Genomic DNA, 13,727 nt, shown 5'->3' with positions numbered 1-13,727 from the left:
CCAAGCCAACCACCTTCTTGCTCTTGTGGGGTGGCGTGATGTGGTGTATGCCAAATAGTGACTCGCTGTAGAGGCTTTCGGCTTCTCTGACAGCCATAAATCCCCAAGTAACTCTAAAATTCCATCAAATCTGGCTTGTTTAAATGACGCTCGCCAACTTTTGCCTTGAGTGTGAAGTGTGAGCCACTTAGGTTTAGCTGAGAGAGGCTGGGCCAACAGCTCTTGAACACAGTAATCGTTTTTGCAGGCTGTCCCAAAGTAAACTGAAATCACAATTTGAACATGTCATCAACCCTGAGACTTCAAGGATGTTAAATATTTTACTCTCACTAACAGACTGCAAAGTAATGCTTGCTTGGCCAAACACTTGCCCTTTCCATCTCTCCGATCACTTGCTAGATTGCTAGAACTTGACTTCTTACAAATCTCCAGAAGTCCTGTAGATAGAAGCTTTCTTTTTCCCTCTAGAAACTTTGGTTTAGCTTAGAGTGATGTAGAATCTAAATTTGGGACATATGTTCTAAACTGTTCAGACCTCAGCTCCCCCATTCATAAAATCTCATGTGCTGTTTGAAGGGACAGGGATGAAGTACCTTGATCGCTCATAGCAGGAAGTAACACGTACAGCACCAATGAGTACCTTCACTGCTGCTGACCCTATACATGCTTATCAAGTGTTATTTACATTGGCTTCTGTTTTGCAAGGCTCATCCCTCCTGCTTACACTCTATGGCTGCCCCATCCCCACTGTCTTACAGAGCTCCTCCCTCCTGCTTACTTGTCTGTTATGGATGCCCCATCCCCACCCCTGAAACACTCACCTCTTTGTGTTGCAACTCAGAGCATTTCAGGTTTTGGTCCTCTAATGAGTTGTTTGTTTAAAGTTGCCACTCCTGCCTTTGTACTCTTGCCTATCCATTTTAACCTCACTGTTATGCACATCTTCGTGTAGTTCGCCTGTCAATTTCCCCAGGCAAGCCTCTTCAAAAGGACTTTGTTTATTTATTTCATTTTTTATATGGATCATGAATTTCTAAAGTTCTAATGAGGCCAGGACTCACCAGGGTCTTCAATGTTGGTGGATGAAATATCTCCCGCTAAGAGAATAATGCTTACACTTCAATGGCAACTTACTTATCACTTAGATAAATATCACAGCACTGTATTATTAAAGAGACCTCTGGAAAAGTTAATCCACCATGCAGGTGTTTTACATGACTTTTACTAATTACGACATTTGGTGAGCTTGAGATTTTGTGGGAAGTCATACACTAAGGGGAGATCGGATGGTTGGATGTGTATGTCCTAAGTAATTAATTAAGTAATTAAGTAATATCTTCTCAAATGACTCCATGACTCTTAAAATGGATACAAGATGTGAGTTCACAGTCTCGTATCCATTTATCCATACATACACACAAAGGCTTAAATGGAAATCTTGTTCATGGAGAGTCTCCAAGATGGCCGGGTGGGGAAGGAGGTGGCGGTGGAGGTGGTGGTGGCCGCTCCCGAGAGAGGGAAACAACAGGATTTGTAATGAAGAACATCAAACTCTGAGCTGTAACCTGAATTTTTGTCCAAAATTGAGCGTGCTGACAGGAAGCACTGCAAACCGTTTGTTTGTTCTGTTGGCCTCCTTGAGGCCCCCTTACCCATCTAGAAACCATGTATTCTACCACATGTGCGCCAGCCTGGACCGACTCTCATACAGCCCTGCCTGTCCTTTCTTGGGCTACGTGGCCCGGCTCTCAGAGCCCCTGAGCATCTCTGAGACCTCCATGATTGTTAGAATGGTCAGCCTGTCAGCTACAAACTGCTACATGCAGTCACTACATGTAGTCATTGTGCATGAAATGCACAGTGGCGAAAATCCCTAGGACCCCTGTGAGCTGGAGCAGGCACTGGAAGCCCCGTACAAGGACATTGTGATAGAGCCCACCGGAACTGGAGATGAGACAGCACTCTGGATCACCGTAGGCAGTTGCCGGCACAAGAGGGCTATGTTGGCGGGTACTGCCTGCCTCCTCACCCCATTGGCACTGCCCCTGGATTACTCCCACTGCATCTCCCTGCCCACTGGTGTGCAGAGCCCTCTATGGGATCTCCTGGCAGTTTGACCCGTGCTGCAAGTACCAGGTGGAGTATGATGCCTGTAAACTGTCCCGCCTGCCTCTGCACATGCTCACCTCCACAACAGCGGCGCTGGATCAGGAGAACGAACTGCACAGAAAGAGACTGCACAACACAGAAGCCCCGGCTGCCCTGGAGTACTGTGTAAATAAGGGTTATGAGCTCTACACAGTGACTGCAGGAGAGTGGGGCACAAAGAACGCAGAACCACGGCGCCCACACGACCCAGATCCGTACAGCAACACTGGGTTTCCTCCGTGAAGCAACGTCACCTAGGAAAGTGTTTGGTTTGATACTTGTTACTTTTTTTTTTTAAGCAAAAATAACAGATCATGGGTGTGCCAAGGGTTTATTCAGCTCATTACACTAAGATGTCTATTTCCATTACCCAGGAGCAGCTCCCAGGCTGTGGAAGTCTGACTGAGCAGTGGAATATGGATAGGACCCAATCGATGCTACCTTTTGAGGGGCATGAACTTGCTGTGGGGGTGTCTTAAGTATATGGTTTAACTAAACCATTCAGAAGCCAACCGCAAACTATTGTCCATTAAAATGATGAGAATTTAAAAAAAGGAAAAGAAAAAGGAAGGAAGGAAGGAAGGGAGGAAGGAAGGAAGGAAGGAAGAAAGAAACCCTGTTGATCTTCAACCAGTGTTCCAGTTATGATTTCCTGGTCAATTACATAACTTAGAAGAGATACCTTCAAGAAAGAAAGAAAAGTGGCGAATTGGATCAAGTTTAAATGGAAGTATACCAAAACTGTGCATGTCTTGAGAAGTCTCCATGACCTGGAGATGGTAGCTGTTCTAGCTGGCACATGTTTGACCACATGCCGAGATACTTACATCCCTGATCTACCCGTGGGCAGCACAGTTCTGATAGAATACAAGGTACATTAGTCTAGGCAGCTCACCTGATTACATGCTTGGATTTAGCCTCTCACACAGTTGTCTATGGCGTGGCAAAAAGAGGTCTGCTCTCTTTCACAGACTACTTCAGGCTTCTGCCTGAAGGACAGTTCTGACTGACGCGGCCCTGCTGGCACGCTGACTTGTTCTAGTCCATATCTTCATAATGACTCTCATGCCAGAATGGCTGGGGCAGTTTGGTGAGCCCCATGGTGAACAGCATAGAGGGCGGGTCAAGGGTTCTTGGCTATGAAACCACAGAAAGTATTCTGAAAGGGGTTGCCAAGTCAGAGGGCATAAACTGCGCCAATGCAAGGCCTGCAGGAAAACCACAGGAGAGAAGGCCGTTTCAACTTGTGATTAGCTAAAGAATTTGGCAAAGAGATTTGACAAGAGTCCCTGTAGTCACAGGTCAGTACACGAGTCAGAAATAAGGCAAGGGAGTCAGGCTGTTTTAGTCTGACTTGGGAAATTCTTGGAAGTGTGTAATATAAAGTTTCAAAAATAAACCGTAACTGAGCTAAATAACAAAGTATTTTATTATCTTGAAATTATTCCCATTCTCTTGCTGCCTAGTTATAGGCTGGTAAATTTTTTTCACAGCATTGCTCTCTTTGTGATTATAAAGAATGTTCTGCCCGAACCTACTATACAGTAGGAGAAACGGAATACAAACACTCGAAGAATGTCTTATCCTGTGCTCAGTGAAGAGAAAGAACTCTGAGAAGAAGGGATTTTGAGGTTGGACAGGTTCACAGATTTTTCTGGAGCCTGGAGCGACAACAGCCCGTATCACACTAAGACACAAGATAGGGTGGAGTCCTTCAGACCTGGGTTAGTTGACCACTCAGAGTGGCAGTGATTAGACACCTGCTCTTTGGCCTCCCAGCAGACAAGGAGTTCTTCGTAAGGAAGACGTAAGGCTATCCTTGGGTCAAAGCGTGGAATTTCTATAATTAATCTTCCACACCACATTTAATAGGAGGACATTCCCTTAGCTTGGTCTTTGACATTTTGCTTGTTTCACTTGCAAAGTTAGAGCCATCCTAACTAGACACCAGCTTATTCCCAGCATTCGTTCACCCCTCCCCCCCAGCCTCCTGACTACTTCTCAACACTGTCTCCTCACAATCTCCAAGAGCACCGGTCACACATGCCAATTACCACCCTTCATTTCCACCCCAGTAAACTCAACATCCTGCACCAGCACCACTTTAACAGAAGGCAAGATAGGCCAAGCTAGCGTCACGGGCTTTAGCTACTGAAGACCTGCGAGTCATTCAGCTAGAGAATGGCTGACACATCCCAGGAGAGAGCCCTGTGATGCAGCCTTTCTCTCACAGATAACACTAAAGCTAATCATGCTGATATATTTGTAAATAAGAACAGAAAAATCAGAAGACACCAGCCACCTTACTATTACCTAATGTTAGTCAGAGTCATTACCACATCTTTGGTGAATTGACTAAATAAAGTTTGCTTCTTAAACTGATCACTGAGTCAGTATTCTGCATAGCCATCAATGAAGTGAAGGGCACTGAGGCCACAGTGACATTATGACAAGGTGGCACAAAAATTATTTTCCAAATTCTTTCAAAGGAATACTGATTTGTGAGAAACTGTGGCAGGCACGGCTGTGGCTTTGGCAAGTGGGATCAAGCCCCACTCCTGAGTTTACATCCTTACCACACAGAGCAAGGTGCAAGAACTGTAGGCTATTTTGTCATCCAACCAAATCCAACTTTGCTTCTTCCCACACTGAAAATTCACACACACATACACACACACACACACAGACACACACACACACACAAACGCACACACGAACACACACACTTGCACACACGCTAACACACACCTACAAACATGACTGCCTTTTGCATTTGGTTGTTCAAGTATTTTGAGTTCCTTTTAAGCTATTCACATTCTTACTAACTGAAGATTGCACAAGATTAACTTTTAAACATGTTTATTTCGTTCCCATGAAAATGGTGAATGTAAAAACAACTATGAATTGTCACCTGGGGAGCCATGAAGCCACAGAGCTTGTAACCCTCAATGCCTCCAAACCCACCAAGTTCCCGTAGGCCTTAATGATACAAAGTCAGAATATGCGTACCACTGTGTTTGTGAGAGGAAGGACATGAGGAATGGAGCCAAACTAGCAGCACTGCCTTGGGTCTTTACTGAGCCACTGAGTGGGCAGGAGACACATGGGGGCCTCATCTAGAGATTTGACCTCCGGCTCTTCCAGTCTGGGGCAAACCTTTCCCAGGGAAGGAAATATGGTTGGGAGTCAGCCTTTGTGAATATGTTTTCAGTCAGTTCCATGACTTCTTTTGTGACTTTCTGTGCTATGTGAGATTTATTTTCTGTCAAAGTGACTGCACATGTTGCTTTTGCAGATGGCATGTCGGTCTATGCACGGAAGGAACACAGTAATCCTTCAGAACATCTCATTTTGAACACAAAACAGGCAGGAGAGCACAGAGTTCGGTCCATGTGGGGAAGGTATGTTGTTGAGACTCTGGAGATGACGGAATCAGGAGTGCTGTGATGTCACCATCTCACCCTTACTTATCAAAGGGGTATGCTTCGTTCTTTGTTTTCATTATCTGGGGAACACGAACTTTCCTAAGGATGGGAGCTGCTTAAGTCAGTGTCCTGTATGTCCAAAGCCTTATGTGACCAGTATGTGGGAGAAAATGTATTATTTATTTATTTAGACAAAGCGGTTTTTATTTCAAATTCTTAATAGTTGTGAGCTACGTGTCAGAGTTGACTAGTGTAAGGGATTATTTTCAGCCGGCAGTTGTTGGCCGTAAGAGCAGATCTATTGAGAGATCATGAGTTTGTACAAGAAGTCAGAATGGAGAGATGTAGAATCCTTCTCTTACCATCGAGATGGGGAGAAAGCTCTAAGGCTCTGCAAAGGGGCAGGGCAGCCTGCCATTCAGACGGTAACTCTGAGTCAGGGAAGGGAACTCTACTGAGCCTTGCCTCAGCCTCAGACAGCTTGTCTTGGAAGGAGAAAAACATACCCGATCAGAGCACAAGGAATGTTCATCTGTAAGCACCAAGTCCCACCTGAGCAGCATAGGGAGAAACCTGTCTTGCCAAAGATTAGCATCTCAGGGTGAAAAAAACCATTCTAGAGCATTTCAAAGGATAATCGATACGTGGTATTCTTTGGTTATTTCCAGGAGAAATGATGCCAAGTGTTTTATATATTTTATATTTTTTAAACCTAAAATTGACTTCATAAGACTTTTGCTCCCATTCCCTACGTATTTATTCACAGAAGTGGCTAAGAGTTCTGAGCCTCTGCTTGGCATCAGGCACCCCAGCTCCCACTCCAGCATTGCAAACAAAACAAACATAAACGGCCCCCAGAGTAAGCAAAGATCAGAGGAAAACCCAACAATGGCATTTGTGCATCACAACTCTAAAATATGGGGTGGTTTGTTTTGGCATTTTTGAATAATTGGGACTGAAAGCAGAAAACCTATAAGTACATTGGCCCTGGGCCTCTCTATATAAAGCGACCAACTGTCTCAGTTCGCTCACGGATAGCCTGACTTTGGCAGGCAAGGTAGAACCTTCGAGTTCGTGGCACAGCAGAACAGCTGGCTGTTTCCCTATGTTAAAGATACTGTAAATAATGAATGGGAGCTCCAGAAGGCCTGAAATAGAATAAAAGCCTCTTTTATGGTTACAGGTTTCCCGGATGGTGGGTGTTCTAAAGGAAAAAAAAAAGTGACTTACCACCAAAAGAACTCAGGTAAAGTTGACTACCTTTCTCTCTCTATTCGTTTAGGAGCTGCAATTGTGTGCCAACCTCAGCCTTGAACTCGATCCCTGGCTCAGAATTTGGAACACACATCCACCCATAAAATAGCTGCAGATTAAAAGCAAAGCAAATAAAAGGAATGGACAAATACAGGAGGAAAATGACTATTGAAAAACTATTCAAGAGGTAAGGGTGCAGACCTGAGGTGAGCAATCGACGGGGCAGGGATGAGAGCAGAAACCGTGCCAAAGGTTTGGGAGTACCATGCTGGGAGAAAGGCCGTCTGCTTGGCCTCTGTGTGACTTTACCTCTGGACATCTCTCTAGCCCTTGGAGGCTCCTTTCTGGTCAAGGGGGCTGCTGCTTACAGCTTGTGTCTTTACCACTTGGGCCATTCCACCAGCTACTTAATAATTCCGAGTGGATGGTGTCTAAGTTTGTTTATAGACACATACATTCCTTCTTGCAGTTAGACTGTGATAACCTCTGGCAAGAAGTTTATACACTTTGCCCTGCCTTCCCTGAGAAGAAATTTCCCTTCTGTTCTCACATGGTCTCAGAGAAACAAAGACTACCATATTTAGTGGAAGACAAAAAGTCAGACTCTTGGAAAAATGTTGACACAGAGAGCCTTATCCCTGAGAACAAGATTATACCGAAATGGACCAACGAAAAGTGCCCACTGAGAATTATAGGATTTAGAAGCTAGCTTTTTCTCATGTTCACATGTCACTTTAAGTTGCCCCCGAGCATTAAATCAATGCTAATTTTAGTTCACTCCATGTCGTTGGAAAATAGGGGCTTATACTCTAATTTGTCTAAATGGGAAAGTTATCCCACGAAGCTGCCCAACTGGGGCCTGGCAAAAGAACATTCATTTTGGAATGGGCAAAGAAATCATACTCCAAGGACTATGGTTTCTCTGATTAAAGTTTTGAACATCACTTTGTGTTACTCACAAGATCAGTTTAAATTAAGCACCCATATGATTTTTACAAATAAAGTTTTATTATTAGTCTGCCAGCCATGTAGGCATACAGACTCTCCTCTCACAAGAGCATCTTAAGAGACACCCGTGAGTGTCAGGTGATCAGCCCGGCATGGTCTTCATCAATTCCCTGTGCTCTAGTTTCCATCAGCATAGTTTTTTTTTTTTTTTTTTTTTTGGTTCTTTTTTTTTTCGGAGCTGGGGACCGAACCCAGGGCCTTGCGCTTCCTAGGTAAGCGCTCTACCACTGAGCTAAATCCCCAGCCCCTCCATCAGCATAGTTTTAAAAAGCATTCTTGTATATTTCTTTGTGAGGGTCTGTGTGCCTGCATATATAGTATTGCAGTGTATGTCCTTGTGTGTGTGTGTGTGTGTGTGTGTGTATGTATGTATGTATGTATGTATGTATGTATGTATGTATGTATGTATATGTGTATGTATATGCATTCCTGTGGCCCTAGGAGGTCAGAAGTCATCAGGGTTCTACCTCACCCCCCTTTGCTTTTCTTCTTAGGCAAACTTTCTCCTTGCACACAGAAGTCACATTTTCTCCCATAGCCTGGAAGACTACAGCCCTCAAGGATTCAGGGTTAAAGGCATGGGTTGGATGCCTGTTTTATTGTGTGGATTCTGGGACCAGGACGTTGGTCCTTAGGATTATACCTGCTATACATCAAGTGCCATTTATTGTTAAGCTGTCCCCCAGTCCTCCTTACCAGTTTTACAGCAGCCCTTGTTCCGTATTTAAACTGGACTGAGAGAATTGTTCAGTTGCTCATTCACCCATGCACCCTGTATTTGCTGAGTACCCCTTATGTGTCGGTGTTAGGTTCAGGCACATAAAGATACCCTCATCCACTTTTCCTCAGCTTAGGAAGATAGATAACCTGTTAGAAATGATTTGGACAATGTAAGTGCTTCCCAGGTACATGAGCATCTCTGGGAGTGTAGCCAGGAATGCAAGGAAGGATTCTTCTTACAGTGACTGCTGGGGGAGGCATTTAATCTTTGGGTTAATAATGAAGCCAACATAGAGGGGTAAAAGGAAAAGTATCTGAAATAATTTGGTAGAAGCCAGGGAACGATAGTTTAAGTGGAGGCCTGCGGGTCCTGAATTCATCTGTGTCTCCACTCGTCCTTCAGGTTTGTGCCTTGCACAACCTGAGTTGAATTAAACACTGCAGTTCCACATAGATTAAAGGGTACACACACAGAGAAATGCAAAGTAAAAATCATCCTTTATATATTTTAAGAACTCTAATCATCTTAATTTTCTCCTACCCCCATTACTCAATAGCTTGCAAGGAAATATCCAGGAGGGGGGAAAACAACCAGTGGATGTTTGCTTGACGATGAGTTATATTTGTTTCCCAGCGGAAACCTGAGGGACATCAGATGTTTCCTTGCCTGTTGTCTATATGTATATGACTTGAAGGTTAGAGTAAACAATTTTTAAGCCCGGCCTGTTTTCCCTCGGAGTTGGCCAGATGTTATGCTTAAACACTAAGCGGTGGTTAGCAATCAGGCCCTTCTTTGATGGCAATCATTTTCACTGATCACTAAAAAAAGTGTTTCCTATGAGTCTCCATTCATTTATGAAATAGTGTATGAGCTTGATTTATATCAGTTCTCCACCACAGGAGCCAGCATTTGCCATTTGCTTCGAGTAACAATGTATCAACCGCCAGGCTCCCAGTGCACAGAGTGCCTTTACTTTAGTCACACATTCTAATTCATTTGGATTGGTGAAGATGTTTTTCTGACTGATAAGAATTCTAACATGCTTTTACTCTGAAGGAACATACATATCCAGCTTGAAGATTATAACAATTAAAAATAACACAAAACATCATAAAATATGTTCTCACCTTATTTTCTACTCATTGCAGTGAATTCGTACAAAACTGCACCTCATTGGAATTACTTCTTATAACGAAGTGTGTGTGTGTGTGTGTGTGTGTGTGTGTGTGTGTGTGTTTGTGTATGTGGATTATTGTTTATTTTTAACACTGGTTACTTTTTCACACCACATTAAATAAAATCTCTAAGTAAGTCCAAAATGCAGCTGCTTCTACTCTGATAAGCATTCCAAATTGTCTTTAAGAAGGAGAGCCTTCATTTTGGTATATCTCTGGTCAGACAGGAGCTTTCCCGGTTGCATAATATGACTCTCACTGATTATTTAAAAAGTAACAACTATGTCGCCAAGAATTGGTGTTCAAGAAGAAACAATATCCCCAGTCCTCGGGAGCTCATTCTAAAGCAGTGCAGGAAGAGCCTTCCTACCCATAGCACTGGGATGAGCAGGGGACTGCAGGACATAGAGGCCTTCTCTGAATCCATCACAAAGGCCACTGTTTTTAAATCCAAGGGTCTCAAATTAAGTGATTCTCTGGCACCAGTACCAACTACATTCATTTTCCTTTAGCTGAAATTAAGGAGAGACCTAAACACATAGGTGTTGTTTCATCAGAATGAGCCTGTCATTTAAAATATCACTTTGAAAGACTTTGAGCAAACAGGGGTCACGAGAAACCACTTTATTTTGTGGCGATTTAATGATCAAAAAATGTATAGTGCTTATTTGTATAATCTTTCTTGACCTCCTCAAAATTAAGTACTTTTAAGATATTTTGGAGGGTATAATATACTATACTTTAACATTACTGCTATGTTATTCTTATATTTTTCAGATTTACTACCAATATAATTTATTTAATTTTTCCTAGTTGTGATAAAAATGGTTTGGGGCTACTTTTCAACAACATTTAAGGGAACAACATACTACTGTTACCTGTGAGTACAATGTTGCCCATCATGTCTAAACTATCTTGAGTTTGATTAAAGGATTTAGCTAGATATTTTACTCTTATACATATTCTGGAGGAGTCTCTGTAACCAAGCTACATTTCCTCTGCACTCATCTGTTTTATTTTTGTTTTCTAACAGAGCAGAAATGTCAGACCGGAACTTGTATAATAAGCCAGGTCCAAGACTCAGTCACAGTTTCCAGTGTTTAGTCAACTCCACAATGACTTTTGCTGTTTTACAATAGCACTGACAAAAGCAGCTTTCACTGTAACACTCAAATGTTTTTCCTGAACTAATGCTGGTTCCTGTTAGAAGTTTAAGAGTTGAATGGGGAGGAGTTGTATTCAACTACAGTCTTTACTAATAAGTAATTCACTTACTTTCTTACTTGCTTGCTTACTTTGCAAATATTGGAGAATGAACATATGGACTCACACGGGGATGCTCCACTACTGAGTTATGTTCCCAAACCCTTTCTTAGCTTCTTGCTTTATATGGTGACCTATCTGGATCTATGCTGCCCATCTGGTTTTGAATACACACTAGAGCCAGCTTGGAGTTGAGATTACCTGTAAGTTCCCATGCCTTACTGCTTCCAAGTAGTAGGGATTACAACCCTATTTCCCGGATCTGGCTGAGAACCAACACTTCTTAGTACAGAGCATTAACTCCTCCTCTCGCACATTGATCTTAGGCCCTGCAAAGCCTTGATACACTCACTGCAAGGTCTGAGTGGCTCTTGAAGTTAAAAAACAGGTACAAATGCAGCAAGGTACAGTGGCAGTGACCTGGAACCAATGTTGCAGCAAAATATAGGGGACAGGGATGCATTTGCTTTGAAAGTTTAAATTTTATAAATACTGACATTTTTCCCTCTAGAGAGTAAAAGCTAAGTTCCAGGAAAAGAGAGATAATTCAAAAATATCACCCTTTTCTTATTGCAGGCACACACAGCCTGAAAATCCAGCGTACAAGGAGAAGAGGCATCGTGTCAACAAGGTCAGCACTGGGAACAGGTAAGAGATATTTAGGTCTCGTGATTTGTTCTGTATCTTTGTACCTTCAGAGCAGCACAGAATTTGCTCATAAAATGCAAATAAACAAATCTTTAAAAAAACATAAATGAAAAGTCCCTAAATGATACATGGCCGTAAAAGACATCTATGGCGAGAGACAGAGAGACAGACAGACAGACAGACAAACAGACACATACACACAGAGAAAGACAAAGAGAGAGAGGGAGAGACAGAGAGACACACAGAGAGGTGCACAGAGAGAGTATACAGAAGGAACTTGAAGACACCTATTTCCTAAGCCAAGAAAATAGGGTTTTGAACCATCCTAGAGCAGGTTCTCAGAACCACATCTTAAAGAGAGTAGTCACCCCAGCATTTCCTCTACGTTTCAGGCTATAGTGTATGAGATCTGATCGCTGGACCTGCTACTCTGGGTTCTGTGGTTCAGGAGAATCAAGGGGCCCACATAAGTCTGATGAGTGACGGAGAATCTGTGCGTAACAGCATCAGCAAGAACTATACTTCTAATGACCTCCAAAGTGTCTATCCTCAGTGGTAAATTACCAAGGTAATCAATATCCTAGTAAAACTGTCTAGTCCCAGTCTATCAGAGTGACTCTGAATTAATAGTTGTTCTTTATTGATTATCCTATCATGAAAATGGAGAATTTGGGAAATATCTGAGTGCCATGGTTCCAGTCAAGCAGCTGAGGAATGAAAGGCGGAGTACATTCGGGCTCACGGGACTCTGAATATAAATCTTCTCCAAGGTGCCGAGTATTACTCACAGTATGTCAGTTGTGCCTGAGCTGAAGGATTTATGCAATGTCTTCTTGGCACGGGAGCAATCTACCATAATTACCTATGCTCTGAATTGCTCACAAAATGCACCCAAGGTGGGTGGCAGGTATGAATCACAATTAGTCCGGTAGCCAACGATACAGGGAGTAGGTTGATCTGCATTTGCTCGTGTGCCAGCCTGTGAGAGCCTGACTTAGAGCAACGGTGTGGATTACTCGTGAATGCTCTAGGTCATGCCTGCATTTGCATAATATTTCCGGAAAACCTATTTTTCTTTCCCAAAGGTGACAACTAAGTCAAACATAAACTTTTATTTTAAGATACCCCACCAGTCCATAAATCCCAGCCTACTCCCTACATTGTAACTCCGGGGTAGCCTTCTTTTCTTTTGCTTCTTTGTTGCAGGAGTCTTTGTCTCCTTGCCTGCAGCTGCGTTCTTGTAGATGTCTTATGTCCTTAGAGCCCTGCACTTACCCTCACCACAGGTCAAACACTAACTGACTCATATTTTCAGTCATCTCAAGCCACACAGTACTGGGCTTTACACCGAGACAAGGCACACACTGGGAGACAATGTTCTAGCTTAAGCAGTTTTAGCGTTTCAAGCCTTCCTTAAGGTTTTGGTCATTTCTCTTGGCAAAGGGAAGTTCTGTTTTCTCCAGGAGAGTATCACTGGGCATGTCAGTCACACTTCAGGCCAGAGCCTGTGCCTGGGAATAGCTGGTCAGTACAAAATGAGCTCAATGGGATTTCTGTGGATTTTTTCTTCATTTTGCTTTGGGCATTTTTTTGTTCTTATTCATTTTTGTTTGTTTCGGTTTCCGATTCTGTGGATTCGAAGGGTGTGTGTGTGTGTGTGTGTGTGTGTGTGTGTGTAGTTTTTGTATTTTTGTTCTTTCCTTTCTTTGAGAGAGAGAGACTGTGTGTATTAAATGGATAGATAGAAAGATAAGGAGGAATTGAGGGAAGAGAGAAACATGACTAAAATATTTTTTCTGAAACATGTTTTTTCAATGAAAAAGTTTTTGGTAACTTTTAAAGACAAAGGAGGGAATGAATCCATATTTTTTCTCCCATTTTGGCCACCAGAGAAATAAAAATCTTTAAAGAAAAGGCTGTCATTTGCTGCAGTGAAAATAAACTTAGAGGATACTCAACTAAGTGAAGTAAGCCAAGCACAGGAAAAAAAAAAATAGGGATCTCAATTGTGTGCCGAATCTAAAGCCCAAATGTATAGAAAGAGAATCCTGTGGCGATCTCCAGAGTTTGGGTAAGGAGGAGGAG

General features: G+C 42.8%; 1 protein-coding gene and 1 pseudogene across 2 annotated transcripts in view; one reads left to right on the top strand and one right to left on the bottom strand.

Moving 5' to 3' along the window:
* Gpc6 (glypican 6) overlaps positions 1-13,727 on the bottom strand; it is a 997,624-nt gene that overhangs the window by 576,233 nt on the left and 407,664 nt on the right. The gene's annotated exons all lie outside the window — the stretch shown is intronic.
* Positions 1,461-2,391, top strand: Tmem11-ps1 (transmembrane protein 11, pseudogene 1; annotated as a pseudogene).

Source organism: Rattus norvegicus, chromosome 15 (assembly GCF_036323735.1).
Source record: "Rattus norvegicus strain BN/NHsdMcwi chromosome 15, GRCr8, whole genome shotgun sequence".
In the NCBI taxonomy this organism is placed as follows: domain Eukaryota; kingdom Metazoa; phylum Chordata; class Mammalia; order Rodentia; family Muridae; genus Rattus; species Rattus norvegicus.
Note: the sequence above shows the minus strand (reverse complement) of the source record. Positions and strands in the feature narration are given on the sequence as shown.